The 15351-nt window shown below is 48.3% G+C and overlaps 2 long non-coding RNA genes across 2 annotated transcripts; one reads left to right on the forward strand and one right to left on the reverse strand.

Moving 5' to 3' along the window:
- The first annotated feature begins 6429 nt into the window (after positions 1–6429).
- On the forward strand, positions 6430–9516 carry LOC148217559 (uncharacterized). The gene is made up of 2 exons (XR_015800996.1): positions 6430–6890; positions 7553–9516. It is a non-coding gene; the product is annotated as an uncharacterized LOC148217559 (long non-coding RNA).
- LOC148217560 (uncharacterized) lies at positions 8489–10648 on the reverse strand. The gene is made up of 3 exons (XR_015800995.1): positions 9683–10648; positions 9274–9441; positions 8489–8956 (listed from the first exon to the last, which is right to left on the reverse strand). It is a non-coding gene; the product is annotated as an uncharacterized LOC148217560 (long non-coding RNA).
- Between the last annotated feature and the right edge of the window lie 4703 nt (positions 10649–15351).

Raw genomic sequence — 15351 nt, forward strand, 5'->3', positions numbered from 1 at the left:
TCCAGGACTGAGTCTGAGAGTGAAGCTTTGTTTTGTCTTGTTATCAGCCGGCTCACCTCCCCCATGGTCTATGTTTAGGAGAGGTTTTAGCTCGGCTTGCTTGCTTGCTTGCTTGCTTGCTTGCTTGCCTGCTTGCTTGCCTGCTTGCTCGCTTCTGCCTTTTTCTTTCCTTCGCTTTGCCCTTGCTTTCTGCTTATTAGTTAGTTCAGCTAGGCAGTCCAACTTTTTCCCTGGACTGTTTTCTCTTCCACCCCGTCCCCTCCCTCTCCTGGATACCATCTGAACGGACGGGGACCTGGGAACCCCAAGAAACACCGGGAGGCTACACTTTGTCACCTGCAGCAGTCATCCCCAGCGCCAGAGACTGATAACTGAGCGACCACTCGCCAGAGAGACTGAGTTTGTCATCCCTTCAGAACGGTGAAAGAGTTTTTTTGTCAGCTGGTGTTGTCTTTTTTCCCTGTGCTGGGGAGTGTCTTGCTTGTTAAATAAACAGGTTTTTTCTCCCACTCTTCTCCGAGGAAATTCTTCCCGAACCCGGTGGGGTAGGGGGGGGAGGAGTCGTGGGGTTTGCTGTCTGGGGGCTCCTTCTGGAGGTTTTCCCCCAAATTTGCCCAAAACCAGGACACCGCTAAAAAACAGACGTGGGGGAGGAAAGTTGTCAGATACAATAGAGCAAGAAAAGGACACGGGCTTCAAAGTGCCCTCCAGCAGACCATGGAAGTGACGTGTCTGGAAGTGAAACCAGCAGTCTGCTTCCCCAGCCTCCTGGAAGCCTCTAACAGCTACACAGGCAGTGAGGGGAGAGAACAATTCAACCTAAAAATAATTTTCAGTAGCGTTCTGCACTGCTGTTAAAAATACTGCAACCAGGGAATGTGGTGTGGTGATAACTATTAGGCCTGTAAGTCTGGTAACTGGGGCTTTTAGCTCAAACATCTCGGTATGGCTACTTTGAGCCTTGTAAAAGCTGCGTTAAGTCCAATTTCTTGGGTAGTTCTACTAGCTCTAGCCTTGCTTTTCATCCCCTCAGTAACAAAGCAACTCCCTCTCGAGAATGTTATTTACTTTCCATATGATGTGCCTACCAATTTCTGGAATTGCAAATGTCTTTGGATACATGCGTAAATTTAAGTTTCAAGAAAGCTGTCAAGCTAAAACAAAGGCTTGCCATAATGCAGAAGAAAATGTTTTATGGAAGAACTGAGAAGTCCCTACCTGGGCATAGAATTTGCTATACGAAGGTGTGTTCCAAACGGATCTGCCATCTAAACAAGCAGAAAAATAGTTGGAATGTAGTGAGTTCAATTTAACTATTGCTAGAAATAGGAATTATTAGCAGAGCTTGGAGCATGATATCACTAGCAGCAGTAAGACGCTTTTAGCTTGCTTCTCATCAATTACTTGTAAAAAGCATTTGTACCTAGTGTGTAGCAATTAATATTTCCCCATTTTCTTCCCCCCCGCCCCCCAGTCTCAGGTACTCCTTTTATTTTACCCTTTTCTGTCTTGTAACATCACCTTCCTTTATTTTATTCTATCTTCTGTTCTCAGAACATCGCAGCATCCTCTGTCAATGTGAAAGCATTTGTTCATCCTGTCTTGGAATGGCTGTCAATGTTGCCCTCTTCTGGATCACTTTTTTTTTTTTTTTTTTTTTTTTTTTTTTAAACAATATGTTGCTAAATGTCAGGAAAATTAATCCACAAACACCAGCGGTTTATGTCCAAAAAGGAAACGGAGGAGTCCTTTTTGCTTTATTCGAATAAAGGGAGAGGCCATGGGACATTCCCCTGGGATCTCTCAAATTTTTGGAGGACGCAGCCTCCTTTTTATCCTATTTTCCCGGCCGCATTTCCCTCTCTCTTTTCCCATTGGCTGAGGTACTTGAGAGGCACAGACTTCCCGGAACGCCTGATACCTGAAATTCCCCTCTAATGTATAACCCTCCCTTTTAATTTTTAATTCTTCTAGAATTCATAGTTTCCCCCCGTTGCTTCTTTCATCTTTCGATATCCAATTTCATTTATCAGCAGCCCTGCAGTTTGTTTGTAAAGGCAACTATCTCTTTCCATTCATCAATCAGTGGAATCCATCCCATTGTTTCTTTTATCTCTCAGTGCTAGCCTTATCTACAGGCTGATCCACAGCTCATTTGTAAAGACAAATTCAACATTCCTCTCAGCTAATAAATGAGAAGTTAGCTGAAAAAAGTAAAAACTGGATTTTTTTTCTGGTGTGTGTCGGACAATACAGTGGAGAGAATTTGCGGGAGGATGATCGAGGATATCCTATTATAATATCGTTCTCGGACATTTTACTATTTTAGATCATCAGCTGTATTCTGAAAGAAATCTATTTTAATGATATGTGTACGTTTGCACGAAGTTATAGTTAAATATAGCTTGCGGCTGGGCTCTTTAATGAATAGGGGTATTTTTGGTTTTAATTCAATATTTTATGCTTGTGGTGTGTAGTGTGCTGTTTTATTTTTTAATGTTATTTACTACGTGCGCTTTTGTTTTTGAGTGAAGGTAACTTTCTGGATGGCTTTGTATTTGAGGCAGAATGAATTGAAGTAGGTTTTTAAAACTGATTTTTCATATGTACGATGGGGAGTTTAGTAGGGGCAGCTCTGATGGTGGGGGCTTGGTTGTTAATTTTATCAGACGGCTTTTGTTAGATACAGCTTTTAATTCTGGAAAGTTTTTTTTCTAATGTCGTGCTTTGAAGGTGGTTTTCGAGGATGTATGGTATAGCTTTATTTTGTTTGTAGATGGTGTATGATAAGGGCTATGGTCTATTTATCTAATGCCATGTTTTCTCATTCAGGTGTTGATAAGGGAGTTCTTGAATGGCGTTTTGTGTTGTTTTTGTTTTTGGTGGGGCGTTGTTTTTAAAGGATACCTTGATAAGGTTTGCCGATGGCGTTCTAGGCTGTAGCATAAGGCATAGGGTAGTTTTTGAATTATTTTGTGGTGGCTTTGATTCTTGCCAGTATGTAGTGTTTGTTTGAGGTAATGCTGTGTAGCTAATTTCTGTTTTCTTATTAATATTAGAATTGGAGTGTTGTAGTATATGGGCTGTTATTATATCCTAGGGGTTCTATTTATTTGGTTTGATTGTTTTCTAGTTATGGATAATTTTTCTCAAAAAACCATTTTCAGAATTTCAGGCGTGACACAAAAGAACACTCAGATTGCTGGAAGGGAAACGTGTGCCCAGATTGTCTCGAAGCAGTGCTGCTGTCGGTTCTCGTTCAGTCGTGTCTTCTGAAAATGAGACTGTTGTATTCATTGCGCTGTGCTAAACACTTGTCATTCTCCCAATGCCAGGAAACAGATGAAGCTTGAAGAAAGAGGAAGGAATTTGGAAGCGTACAAACAAGCTGAGAAGAGGTTCAGAGATCAGGGTGCTCACTGGCAGCAGGGGCTGGGGTTAGGGCTGAGCAGGAGCAAAGCCGGAGCACATCAACCTCACCTCGTGTTTTCTCGGGGGCTTTATGGCCCTGGCAAGAGAGAGATGTTCACTGACGAGTCCCAGGCCGAGCCGTGAGCACAGCATGTTGTGTTGGAGCTGGGGGTTTTTTTTGAGACGTTCAGCAGCCACACTCTCTAGTCAAGAGTCCTGAGGTTTGTTGCTGCTCCACTTTCATCCTCATATCCAGCTTCCAGCCCTTTTCTTCTCTCTGTCCAGTGTGTCTTTTGTGTTCCTTTCTTGTCCTGTGTGCTCCCCATCCCATTCCCGTTCCCTACGGAGGGGGAGGGTGTGGAGACTGGGGGCTCCGACGTGGTTTGGGGCACCCCAAGGTCCCTGGGAAAGGGAGCCGGGCTGCGCTGGAGGAGCAGGTGAGTCGGGCATGGGGGGGGGGGGGGGGGGGTCGGGTCATGCTGGGTGCCAGAACATTGAGAGGGAGGGGTGGGTGCAGAATGCATGAAAAACAGAACCATAAAAAATAGCTAAATATAGTCTAAAAGGAATGTTTAAATGCTTTTTATTTGGGTAGAGGCACGGTTTTTATAGCTAATATAAAAATAAAATATAAAGAATAGAACTAGATTGGTATACATGTAAAATATAATGAAATCTAAGTAGCAAATATCTATGAAAAATCTAGTGTATAACAGAAATAATGCAAATATAAGAATATGTATAAATATAAAATAGAGCTATGAGAATGGGAATAAGAATGGGGTAAAACATCAGTGAGAAATGGAAAAAAACCACATGAAAAATGGTGGGAAAATCAGTGAGAAATGGAGAAAAATCAGTGAAAAACGGGGGGGGAATCTTTGAAAAATGGGGAAAAAAATCCGTGAGAAATGGGGGAAAAAAAATCCATGAAAAATGGGGGAATAAATCAGTGAGAAACGGGGAAAAGTGGGGGAAAAAATAATTGAGAAATGGGGAAAAAATCAGTGAGAAATGGGGGAAAAAATCCGTGACGAATGGCGGGAAAAGTCATTAAGAAATGGGGGAAAAATCAGTGAGAAACAGGGAAAAAAATCAATGAGAAATGGGGGAAAATTTGGGACAAAATCAGCGAGAAATGGGGGAAAAATCAGTGGTAAATGGGGGAAAAGTCGATGAAAAATGGGGGAATATTCAGTGAGAAATTGGGGGGGGGGGAAATCAGTGAGAAATGGGGAAAAAATCCATGGAAAACAGGCAAACAATCCATGGGCAATGGCGGGAACAGAGCGAGCTGTTGTTGCTCGTGCTGTGGTGGCCGATGCTGTGGGGAAAAAATAAGTGAAAAATGGGGGCAATAATCAGTGATAAATGGGGAGAAAATCAGTGATTAATGGGCGGAAAAATGCATGAAAAATGGAAGGAAAAATTCAGAGAGAAATGGGGGCAAATATCAGTGATAAATGGGGAAAAAAAATCAGTGATTAATGGGGGGAAAAATGCATGGAAAATGGGGGGAAAATTCAGAGAGAAATGGGGGCAAAAATCAGTGAGCAATGGGGGGGAAAATCGGGAAATATCCATGGAAAAATGGGGGGAAAAAATCAGTGAGAAATGGGGGAAAAAATCAGTGAGAAATGGGGGAAACATCATGGTGAAATGGGGAAAAAAAATCTTTGATAAATTGGGGAAACAAATCATTGAGAAATGGGGGAAAAAAATCAGTGAGAAATGGGGAAAATATGGGAAAAAATCCAGGAAAATTGCGGGAAAAAATGCATGAAAAATTGGGGAAAAATCAGTAAGAAATGGGGGAAAAAATCCATGAAAAATGGCGGGAAAAATCAGATCGGCGATCGATAGCTAATGCGTGCCTATGGATTAGATCGGCGATCGATTGATCACGACTACCGATCGATTATATCGGCGATCGATTGATCACGACTACCGATCGATTATATCGGCGTTCGATTGCTAATGCCTGCCGATCGATTAGCCCGGCGATCGATTGATCGCGCCTGCCGATCGATTAGATCGGCGATCGATTGAGCGCGCCTGCCGATCGATTAGATCGGCGATCGATTGCTAATGCCTGCCGATCGATTAGATCGGCGATCGATTGATCGCGCCTGCCGATCGATTAGATCGGCGATCGATTGCTAATGCCTGCCGATCGATTAGATCGGCGATCGATTGCTAATGCCTGCCGATCGATTAGATCGGCGATCGATTGATCGCGCCTGCCGATCGATTAGATCGGCGATCGATTGCTAATGCCTGCCGATCGATTAGATCGGCGATCGATTGATCGCGCCTGCCGATCGATTAGATCGGCGATCGATTGAGCGCGCCTGCCGATCGATTAGATCGGCGATCGATTGCTAATGCCTGCCGATCGATTAGATCGGCGATCGATTGATCGCGCCTGCCGATCGATTAGATCGGCGATCGATTGATCGCGCCTGCCGATCGATTAGATCGGCGATCGATTGCCAATGCCTGCCGATCGATTGCTAATGCACACTATTTGCACACTCCTTGCACACCCTTTGCACTCATACAGAGGCAGGAGGTTTCTCAGTTCTGGTCGGGGTTTTTTGGGGCGTTCATTTCGGAGGATTTCCTCAAGGATTGGGACACTCCTTGATTCCATCCCTTGCCTGTCTCCCAAGCGCCACCCTGTGGGCAGAGCGCGGTACTGCGCGCCTGCCTCTCCCAAGATGGCGGCTCGGGTGTCGCGCCCCCGACCTTCTAACTCTGGCTGCAAAAGGAGGGGGGCACAGCAAGGAGCCCGCTCGCTCTAGTGGGATGCCTGCGCACGACGCCGACACCGATGCCACGGGTGCGATTTTCGGCGGCGTTTCCAATCGTGCGGACATCTCCTTCAGCCCGCTTCGGCCCGGGGAAGAGGGGCGGGGCCGCCAGCGATGGTCCCGGCGCAGCCCGGGCAGGCTCGGGGCGGAGCCGGGGCTTGGCGAGGCGGGGCACGGAGGTCCCGGGGACGGGACCGGGCGGGGCCGGGGCGGTGCTTTAGGGGCGGTCCCCAGTGGTCCCGGGCGGCACCGGGGGCGGGGCCGGGTGATCCCGGAGCGGTACCGAGCTGTGCTGGGGACGGTGCTGCAGGGGCGGTGCCGCGCCCGCCTCAGGGTGATTGAATGCCCAGAAATCGCCTCCTCTGCCCCGTGCTCACACTGAGCTGCGGGCTGCAGCGTGCTGTCGGAGCTCCGCACACAGCACGGATTTGGGCTTCCCCTCCTCTCAAACCCTCTCCCCCTTCTTCCTCCTCCTCATCTTCCTCTTTGTCCTCTGTCACTGCTGAGGCTCTGGAAAGAACTGAAATTCTGCAGGGAGAGATGTCCTCTCGTGGCCCCAGGGACTGCCTCGGCACGGGCCACGAGCGCCTCCGGCCCCTGCCTTCTCCTGCTTGAAAAGATCACCTGGAGCCCGAGCTCGGGGGGGTGAAATCAGCTGAAATCCAGGTAACTCTGTCAAGTGCCCCCCAGGGACATCGGCGGGGCTGGGGGATGAGGGTTTGAAACAGCAAATTCTTTGGAATATACACCTGTCCCTGTGCTGATGCTGCTGAGCTTCCTGCCACAGTATATCCCCACTCCATGAGGCGCTGTGAGGTTATGGCAGTGGGAATTGAGCAGGGAATTCGGGGCTATGGGCATAATTCACGGGAGCTAGCAAAGCTGACAGCCAACCCCAAATCGGGGCACAGCACAGAGAACAATCTGTGTGCTGCCCTGTCAGCTCAAGCTCCTGGGCTGGGAAGTATTGGGAGTTAAATGTATGGAATTACACAAATCACAGCAACTGGCATCACCCAGAGGGACAATCCAAGGCCCAAACAATTCCTCCACAGTCCACTCTGGGAAAAACACCCTGTGCCTGCCAGGAGCTCTGACCCTGCTTTTCCTACCAGCTCCTGAGCAGTGTCAGGGCCACCACGAGGCCTTTAAAATCCAGATAAACCCCAAATCCTACACAGTGAATAATCCAAAGAAAGTACTGAATTGTTGTCATTAAAAGCTCAAAACTCATTAAGAATTCTATGACAACAGTGTAATGGACTCCCAGGAACCTCATGAATGCTCTCGGTTTCATTTTTGTGTATTTTTACTCCCTCATTTGGCAGCTTGTAAAACTTATCCTGGAATTCAGAGGTCAAGCAGGATCGACTTTGGATTGACCTTCACCTCTGTTCCCACTTTGTGCAAACACAACTCGTGCCCAGGTGGGTGAACTCATCACCTCAGCTTTTCACTCCAGAGTATCCCCTCCTTATTTCCCTGTAGATGAACTCAGATCCACTCCTCACCTCCACTGGTCATCCAAGCGTCCATTCTGTTCCCCACAGGCCCTGGTGGCCCCAGGGAGCTCCCTTGGCCTTTCTCCTGCCCCTCTGCAGCCCGAGGTCGCTACACAAACAGTTCTTGTGTCCCCTCTAAATGACCCCGGGTTTTCTGCTCAATGAATGGCATGACCCGTGCCCACTGCTCATGATTCACCCAACCAAAATCAAGAGCAAATGTTGCTTGGGCTTTAAGAACTTGAAATAACTCTGAAGCAAAAGAAATCACCTTTTTCTTCTGGTTTTTATTTTTATTTTTTCATTTAAGATGCTGGACTTGCCTCTGTGGATGTGTGCTGAGCTCTCACTGCAGGGGACTGTCAGGCCTGAATGGCTGTGAGTTCGTGTTCTTCTCAGTAGGGAATCAGAAATTATTCTTAGACCATAGAATTGTTTTCTGAAACCTTTCCTCTTTGTGCCCTTGAATTTTTCAGCTGTTCCCTGTTGTCACTTCCCCTGCCTGACTTCTGTGCAGCTCCTAGCTGGGAAAAACTGGGAAAACTTAGGGGGTACAGAGGTGGAATTTTTGGCTGGATTTTTCTAACATTTCTAATTTTGCTGAACTTATTTCCCCAGTGAGAAGAGCACGAACTCACAGCCATGCAGGCCTGACAGTCACTGCGGGAAATCTGACACAGTATTAATAAGTAACCTTTCCTGAGAGCAGTCACCACCCCAGTCCTCCAGCCTTGTCAAATGTTTGCAATGAATGGAGCCAAGTTTTAATCCTTAATCTAAATTTATGTCAGCTTTTGTTAGAAAGATACCGGACAGTAAATCATACAAGAGAATTTAAAAATTGCACAAAGAATAACCGGCCCAGACCAAACCCAACCGCCCCCATCAGTGCTCCACCCCAATTTTGGGAGAAACAGTGATACAGTTTATAAATACTCTCCTTCCACACTATTCAGTCCTTCACCGCACATCCCCAGAGAGGAGTCCCTCAGACCTTGCTCCCCTGAACACCAGGAGAGCTGGAGTTTCACCCAGATCCCACATTCCCATGGCAGTTAATCCCAGCAGGGAGGCAAAGAGGAACCCTGCATCCTCTGACATAGCCCACAGCACGGGCAGCACCAGGAGCCCTCCAGGCTCAGACCTCTGGTGCTGAAGCCTCTGGGCTTTGGCTGATCAAACACCACAGCTCTTGGCAAAGATGGCAGGAGAGTCGTGATTCTTCCTGTCCTGAAAGAGAGGAGGAAAAGAAAATTAAGTCGACTGCAGAAGGATTCCAGCTCTCAACTTCTGCTCTGATTCCTCACTCTGGGGTTTTATCCATGACAAGTGACACCAATTCAGAGTGCCCTTTTCCAGCATTTTTATTCCTAACTATTAAAAGGATGCTCATTTCTCTTATTGTATTCTTTGCTTAATTTTATTAGAGGCATTTTCATCCCAGACCCCACTTGTCAGTTCTTCAATCCTTTAGCACTGGACTTGGCACAAAGGGATACCCGTGGTGCTGCATCACAAGAAATCCCAAAGAGAAACCCCTTCCAAACCTGACGGAGAAAGCTTTCAAGGCACTCCAGAACACAGACAGCTTTTCCTGCCTTGTCAGGCCACACCAATTCTGTCCCATCCACCTGAACTGTGCAGGTGAGGAAAAGGCTTTCCTTGCTCCTCGGGAATCACTGTCTGAGACCACAGATGTCCATCCTGGGCAGCACCTGGAAACAACGTGGGAAAGGCAAAATGAGAGTGTTTTCTATCAGAAAATTACTACTACTAATAAATAATAATCAGAACTTCTGGACAAATTTAGTAACATCACTTTGATATGAGAAATACAGGCCATGCCCATCCTTCTAGCCCAGGTGAAAACAGGAAGGAGAACTAGAGGAAAAGCAGAGTCCCTTATTTGATCTCTGGACACAAACTGAGGCCTTTTCCCTGTGAAACCAAACTCACCCTTCCAGGGTTCCTGAGATCAGCTACGAGGAGGCTTTTGGCACTCCAAGAGCAGCTGGGTCACAGCTGGATGCGGCTTGGGTCTGGGAGACACCGTGCTCCTTCTGGAATTATAGCACGCAAATGCCTGCTCCTGGCCCCAGGCCCGGAGATAAAATCGGTGGGGTTTTTCCCTGTGCAACATTGTTCACCCCTCCCAGGTTCCTGAGATCTGCACAGAGGAGGCTTTGGGCACCCCAAAGGCAGCCAGGGTTACAGGTGGGGGCAGCTTGGGGCTGGGAGAAATCCTCATCCATTTGGAATTTTATCAGGCAGAAACCTGGCTGGGTGCACAGGTCTCTGGACACGACCAGTGGCCCTTTCCCCTGTGAAACAAAACTCACCCTGCCAGGCTCCTGAGACCACTTAGGAGGAGGGGTTTGACTCTCCAAGAGCAGTCGCAACGAGAGATGCTCACACAGAAGGCCATGCAGAAGAGGAAACGAGCGCACCCGCAGCCCCCCAAGGCGCGCCCCAACGCCCCAGACCCGGCACTGCCAGCTCGGGCAGTCCCATAAAGCATCCCCCGCCTCCGCAGCGGCGGGACAGGCGGGGCCCGGGGTCCCCGGGTCCGCACGGGCAGTCCCCGCGTCCCGGCCGGTCCCGAGGGTCCCGAGGAAACCGAGCGTGCCCGGAGGCGCGGCAGGACGGCAGCGCAGCGCCGCCTGGCGGCGGAGCAGGAGAGCAGCGCCGGGCCCCATGGCAGTATCGGTACCCGTGCGCCCCCTGCTGTCCGCGGCGATGCAGCGCCCGATGCCGAGTTCCACGCCCGTGTCGCCGAGGGAGAGGGGCACCGCTGGCTGGGGCCTCCCCGCCGACACGGACAGAAGCCGAAGCAGAAGCCCCGGTGCCATTGGCGGCCCCTACCCAGCGGGCCGGGCTCCGCCGGGCCCGCGGCCCCGCGCGGTATCGGGTCGGCCCGCTCCCGTCTTCGTCGCACCCGGGCCCTGCTCCTGGCATGAAGCGCGTCACCGCCCCGCGCCGTCCCGCCCCCCGCGCGTCATCGCGTGCGTTCGGCGGCCCGCCCCGGGGGCAGTGCCGGGGGCGCTACCCGGGGCGGTGCCGGGGCAGTGCCGGGGGCGGCACCGGGGGCGGTGCCGGGGCGGTGCCGGGGGCGTTCCCGGTCGCCGTGCCGGGGTAGCCCGGGGAGCGGTTCCGGGAGCGGTTCTGGGGGCGGTGCCGATTGCAGTCCCGGTCACTGTCCCCAGTCCCCGTCCCCAGTCCTGGTCCCGGTCCCAGTCCCCGGTTCCGGTCCCCGATCCTGGTCCCAGTCCCAGTTCCCCGTCCCGGAACCCGATCACGGTCCTGGTCCCAGTCCCCAATCCCGGTCCCGGTCCCTGTCTCCAGTCCTCGTCCCCGATCCCGGTCCCGGTCCCTGTCCCAGGTCCCCGTCCGCGATCCCGGTCCCTGTCCCATTTCCCCATCCCGGTCCCCGATCCCAGTCCCGGTCCACGTCCCCGATCCCGATTTTCCCCCCCCTTTCACACTGATTTTTCCCCCGATTTATCAATGATTTTTTTCCCCATTTTTTCCCATTTCTCACTGATATTTTCCCCCATTTTTCAGGGATTTTTTCCCCCATTTCTCACTGATTTTTTTTCCCATTCTTCATGGAGTTTTCCCCCCGTTTTTCACTGATTTTTCCCCATTTCTCACTGACTTTTTCCCCATTTTCCCCCATTTCCCACTGATTTTTCCCCATTTTTCATGGATTTTCCCCCCCCGTTTCTTACTTATGTTTTTCCCCGATTTCTCATTGATTCCCCCCCCCCCCCCCCATTTCGCACTGATTTTTTACCCATTTTTCCCCATTTCTCACTGATTTCTTTCGCCATTTTTCATGGAATTTCCCCACCCATTTCTCACTGATTTTTTCCCCATTTCTCACGGATTTTTTTCCCCATTCTTCAGGGATTTTTTTCCCCATTTCTCACTGATTTTTTCCCCATTTCTCAATTAACTTTTCCCCACTTTTCCCCGTTGCTCACTGATTTGTTCCCCCATTTTTCATGGATTTTTTTCCCCATTTCTCACTGATTTTTCCCCCCCATTCTTCATGATTTACAGGATACTCTATCGTTAATGGAAAGCAATTAAAGGAAGGGGGGAGGTTAGCAGCCACCTGGTCAGCTCAGACAGCAGAGCTGCACACGCTTTTGAGAGCCTGTGAATTATAGCAGGACAAGACATTAAATATATTTACTGATTCTAAATATGCATATGCGGTAATACATGCATTTGGAAAACTATGGGGAAAAAAAGAGGTTTATTAAGCTGCAGAAGAAAGAAGAAAAAAATTGGTTTACAAGGGATGGCAAGCAGTGGATACCAAAAGCTCTAGCCTTACAATTGTTAAAACAACTTCATTAAAGGAGTCGTTCTGTGCCTTCTTTGGGGTGAGGAAAAAAGGCTGAGGGGGGCTCCGACGTGGTTTGGGGCACCCCAAGGTCCCTGGGAGAGGGAGCCGGGCTGCGCTGGAGGAGCAGGTGAGTCGGGCATGGGGGGGGTCCTGGTGGGTGCCAGAACATTGAGAGGGAGGGGTGGGTGTAGAATGCATGAAAAACAGAACCTTAAAAAATAGCTAAATATAGTCTAAATGGAATGTTTTATTGGTTTGTGTTTGGCTAGAGGTAGGGGTTTTTTATAGATACTGTAAATAGAAAAGATAAAGAATAAAAATATAGAAGCAAATATAAGAAACCAATATATAAATATATTACATTACATTATATTATGTTATGAAAATAGAAATATATAAATATTTAGACTTTAAAAGGAATTTTTTATTGTTTTTTATTTGGTTAGAGGAGGGTTTTTAATAAATAATATAAATAATATAGGCAAAAATATACAAATATGCAAAAATAGATACTGACATAAAATTATTATAACTATATATGCATATATATATGTAAGTATAAATCTATAGAAATAAATATAAATATAAAATACATGTATGTAGTATGTAATATAAATAATTTATCGATTTTAATATGTTATATTAAATAGTATGTTATAATAGAATGTAAATAGCATATAGTATATTAATATACAAGTAAAAAATACGTTAAATAGTATATAAATATAGAATACACAATATAGACATATAAATCTACAGATATAAATATGAAAACTAAATAAAAAAATATATTCAAATAGAATTTAAAATAATGGAGTTTTTTGTTTCTATTTGGTTAGAGGCAGAGCTTTTAAAGAAATAATATTAAAAACTATGAACCTACAAATATAGATGGATATAGATAAAATAGAAATAACATTAGTAATATAAATCTATGTATATAATGAATAATAAAATAATATTGTATATATGATAAATAGAATAGCAATTAAATTGAATATATGAAATATGTCTAGATTATGACTATAAATTAAATATTAAAAAATAGATGATTTCTCTATATAAAAGGTTTTTTTTTTCATTTGGTCAGAGGCAGGGCATTTTTAGTTTGGGTCGGGGTTTTTTTGGGGCGTTCATTGAGAGGATTTTATGACGGGTGGGGACTCTGGTGCTTGGAACTCTCTCCCTTCTCTGTCTGTCCCTGACAAGGGCGGCAGTGCCGGGCTGAGTTGGGCGGCAGTGCTGCCGCCGTGTGGACACAGGCGGGTACTGCACCGTGCCCCTCTCAGGATGGCGGAAGGGCCCGCGGGCCGGGACCCAGCCCTGCGGCAGCGCTCAAGATGGCGGCCTCTCTAGGACCCCGGCGGATAGGCGTCTACATAAAACGCCTGCCCGCGGCCCGCCGGCGCCCTCACGCCCCGCGGCACCGCGGACCGCGCGGCCGTTGTCGGCACGCTCTGACACGTCCGGGAAAATTGTCGGCGAGCGGATCGGCGTCGGCGATGTAATCAGGCATCTTATGCCTACACACCGGGGGTCCTGATTTTTTCCCGCCCTTTCTGCCGCCATTTTGGGAAGGTCAGGTGGGGGTGCCGCCCGAGCCGCCATTTTGAGAGTGCGGACACACTCAAGATGGCGGCCTCTCTAGGACCCCGGCGGATAGGCGTCTACGTAAAACGCCTGCCCGCGCCCGCCGCGCCCTCACGCCCGCGGCACCGCGGACCGCGCGGCCGTTGTCGTCACGCTCTGACACGTCCGGGAAAATTGTCGGCGAGCGGATCGGCGTCGGCGATGTAATCAGGCATCTTTTGCCTACACACCGGGGGTCCTGATTTTTTCCCGCCCTTTCTGCCGCCATTTTGGGAAGGTCAGGCGGGGTGCCGCCCGAGCCGCCATTTTGAGAGTGCGGACACACTCAAGATGGCGGCCTCTCTAGGACCCCGGCGGATAGGCGTCTACATAAAACGCCTGCCCGCGCCCGCCGCGCCCTCACGCCCGCGGCACCGCGAACCGCGCGGCCGTTGTCGGCACGCTCTGACACGTCCGGGAAAATTGGCGGCGAGCGGATCGGCGTCGGCGATGTAATCAGGCATCTTATGCCTACACACCGGGGTCCTGATTTTTTCCCGCCCTTTCTGCCGCCATTTTGGGAAGGTCAGGCGGGGTGCCGCCCGAGCCGCCATTTTGAGAGTGCGGACACACTCAAGATGGCGGCCTCTCTAGGACCCCGGCCGATAGGCGTCTACGTAAAACGCCTGCCCGCGCCCGCCGGCGCCCTCACGCCCGCGGCACCGCGGACCGCGCGGCCGTTGTCGGCACGCTCTGAAACATCCGGGAAAATTGTCGGCGAGCGGATCGGCGTCGGCGATGTAATCAGGCATCTTATGCCTACACACCGGGGTCCTGATTTTTTCCCGCCCTTTCTGCCGCCATTTTTGGCAGGTCAGCCGGGGTGCCGCCCGAGGCGCCATTTTGAGAGTCCCGACACGCTCAAGATGGCGGCCTCTCTAGGACCCCGGCGGATAGGCGTTTACATAAAACGCCTGCCCGCGGTTCGCCGGCATAAACATAAATATGCATAAATATAAACATAGACATAAACATGCACAAACGTTAACCTGCATAGATATAAACATAAACATAAACATAAACATAAACATAAACATAAACATAAACATAAACATAAACATAAACATAAACATAAACATAAACATAAACATAAACATGCAAAACAATAATAATAAATATAAATATAAACATAATTAGAAATAGAAATACAAACATTAATAAAATCAGTGAGAAATGGGGTAAAATCAGTGAGAAATGGGGGGGAAAAACCATGAAAAATGATGGAAAAATCAGAGAGAAATGGGGGAAAAATCGGTGAGGAATGGGGAAAAAGATCAACGAAAAATTGGGAAAAATCAGTCAGAAGTGGGGATAAAAATCAGAGAGAAATGGGGGAAAATTCGGTGAGGAATGGGGAAAAAGATCAACGAAAAATTGGGAAAAATCAGTCAGAAGTGGGGGATAAAAATCAGTGAGAAATGGGGGGAAAAGTCGGTGAGAAATGGGGAAAAAATCAGTGATTAATGGGCGGGAAAATGCATGAAAAATGGGGGAAATAATTCAGAGAGAAATGGGGGCAAATATCAGTGAGAAATGGGGGGGAAAATCAGGAAATATCCATGAAAATTGGGGGAACATCCATGAAAAATGGCGGAAAAAATCAGTGAGAAATGGGGAAAAATGGGGAAAAAGGAGTGATAAA

Source organism: Sturnus vulgaris, unplaced genomic scaffold (assembly GCF_052056855.1).
Source record: "Sturnus vulgaris isolate bStuVul1 unplaced genomic scaffold, bStuVul1.hap1 Scaffold_663, whole genome shotgun sequence".
NCBI classification, from domain to species: domain Eukaryota; kingdom Metazoa; phylum Chordata; class Aves; order Passeriformes; family Sturnidae; genus Sturnus; species Sturnus vulgaris.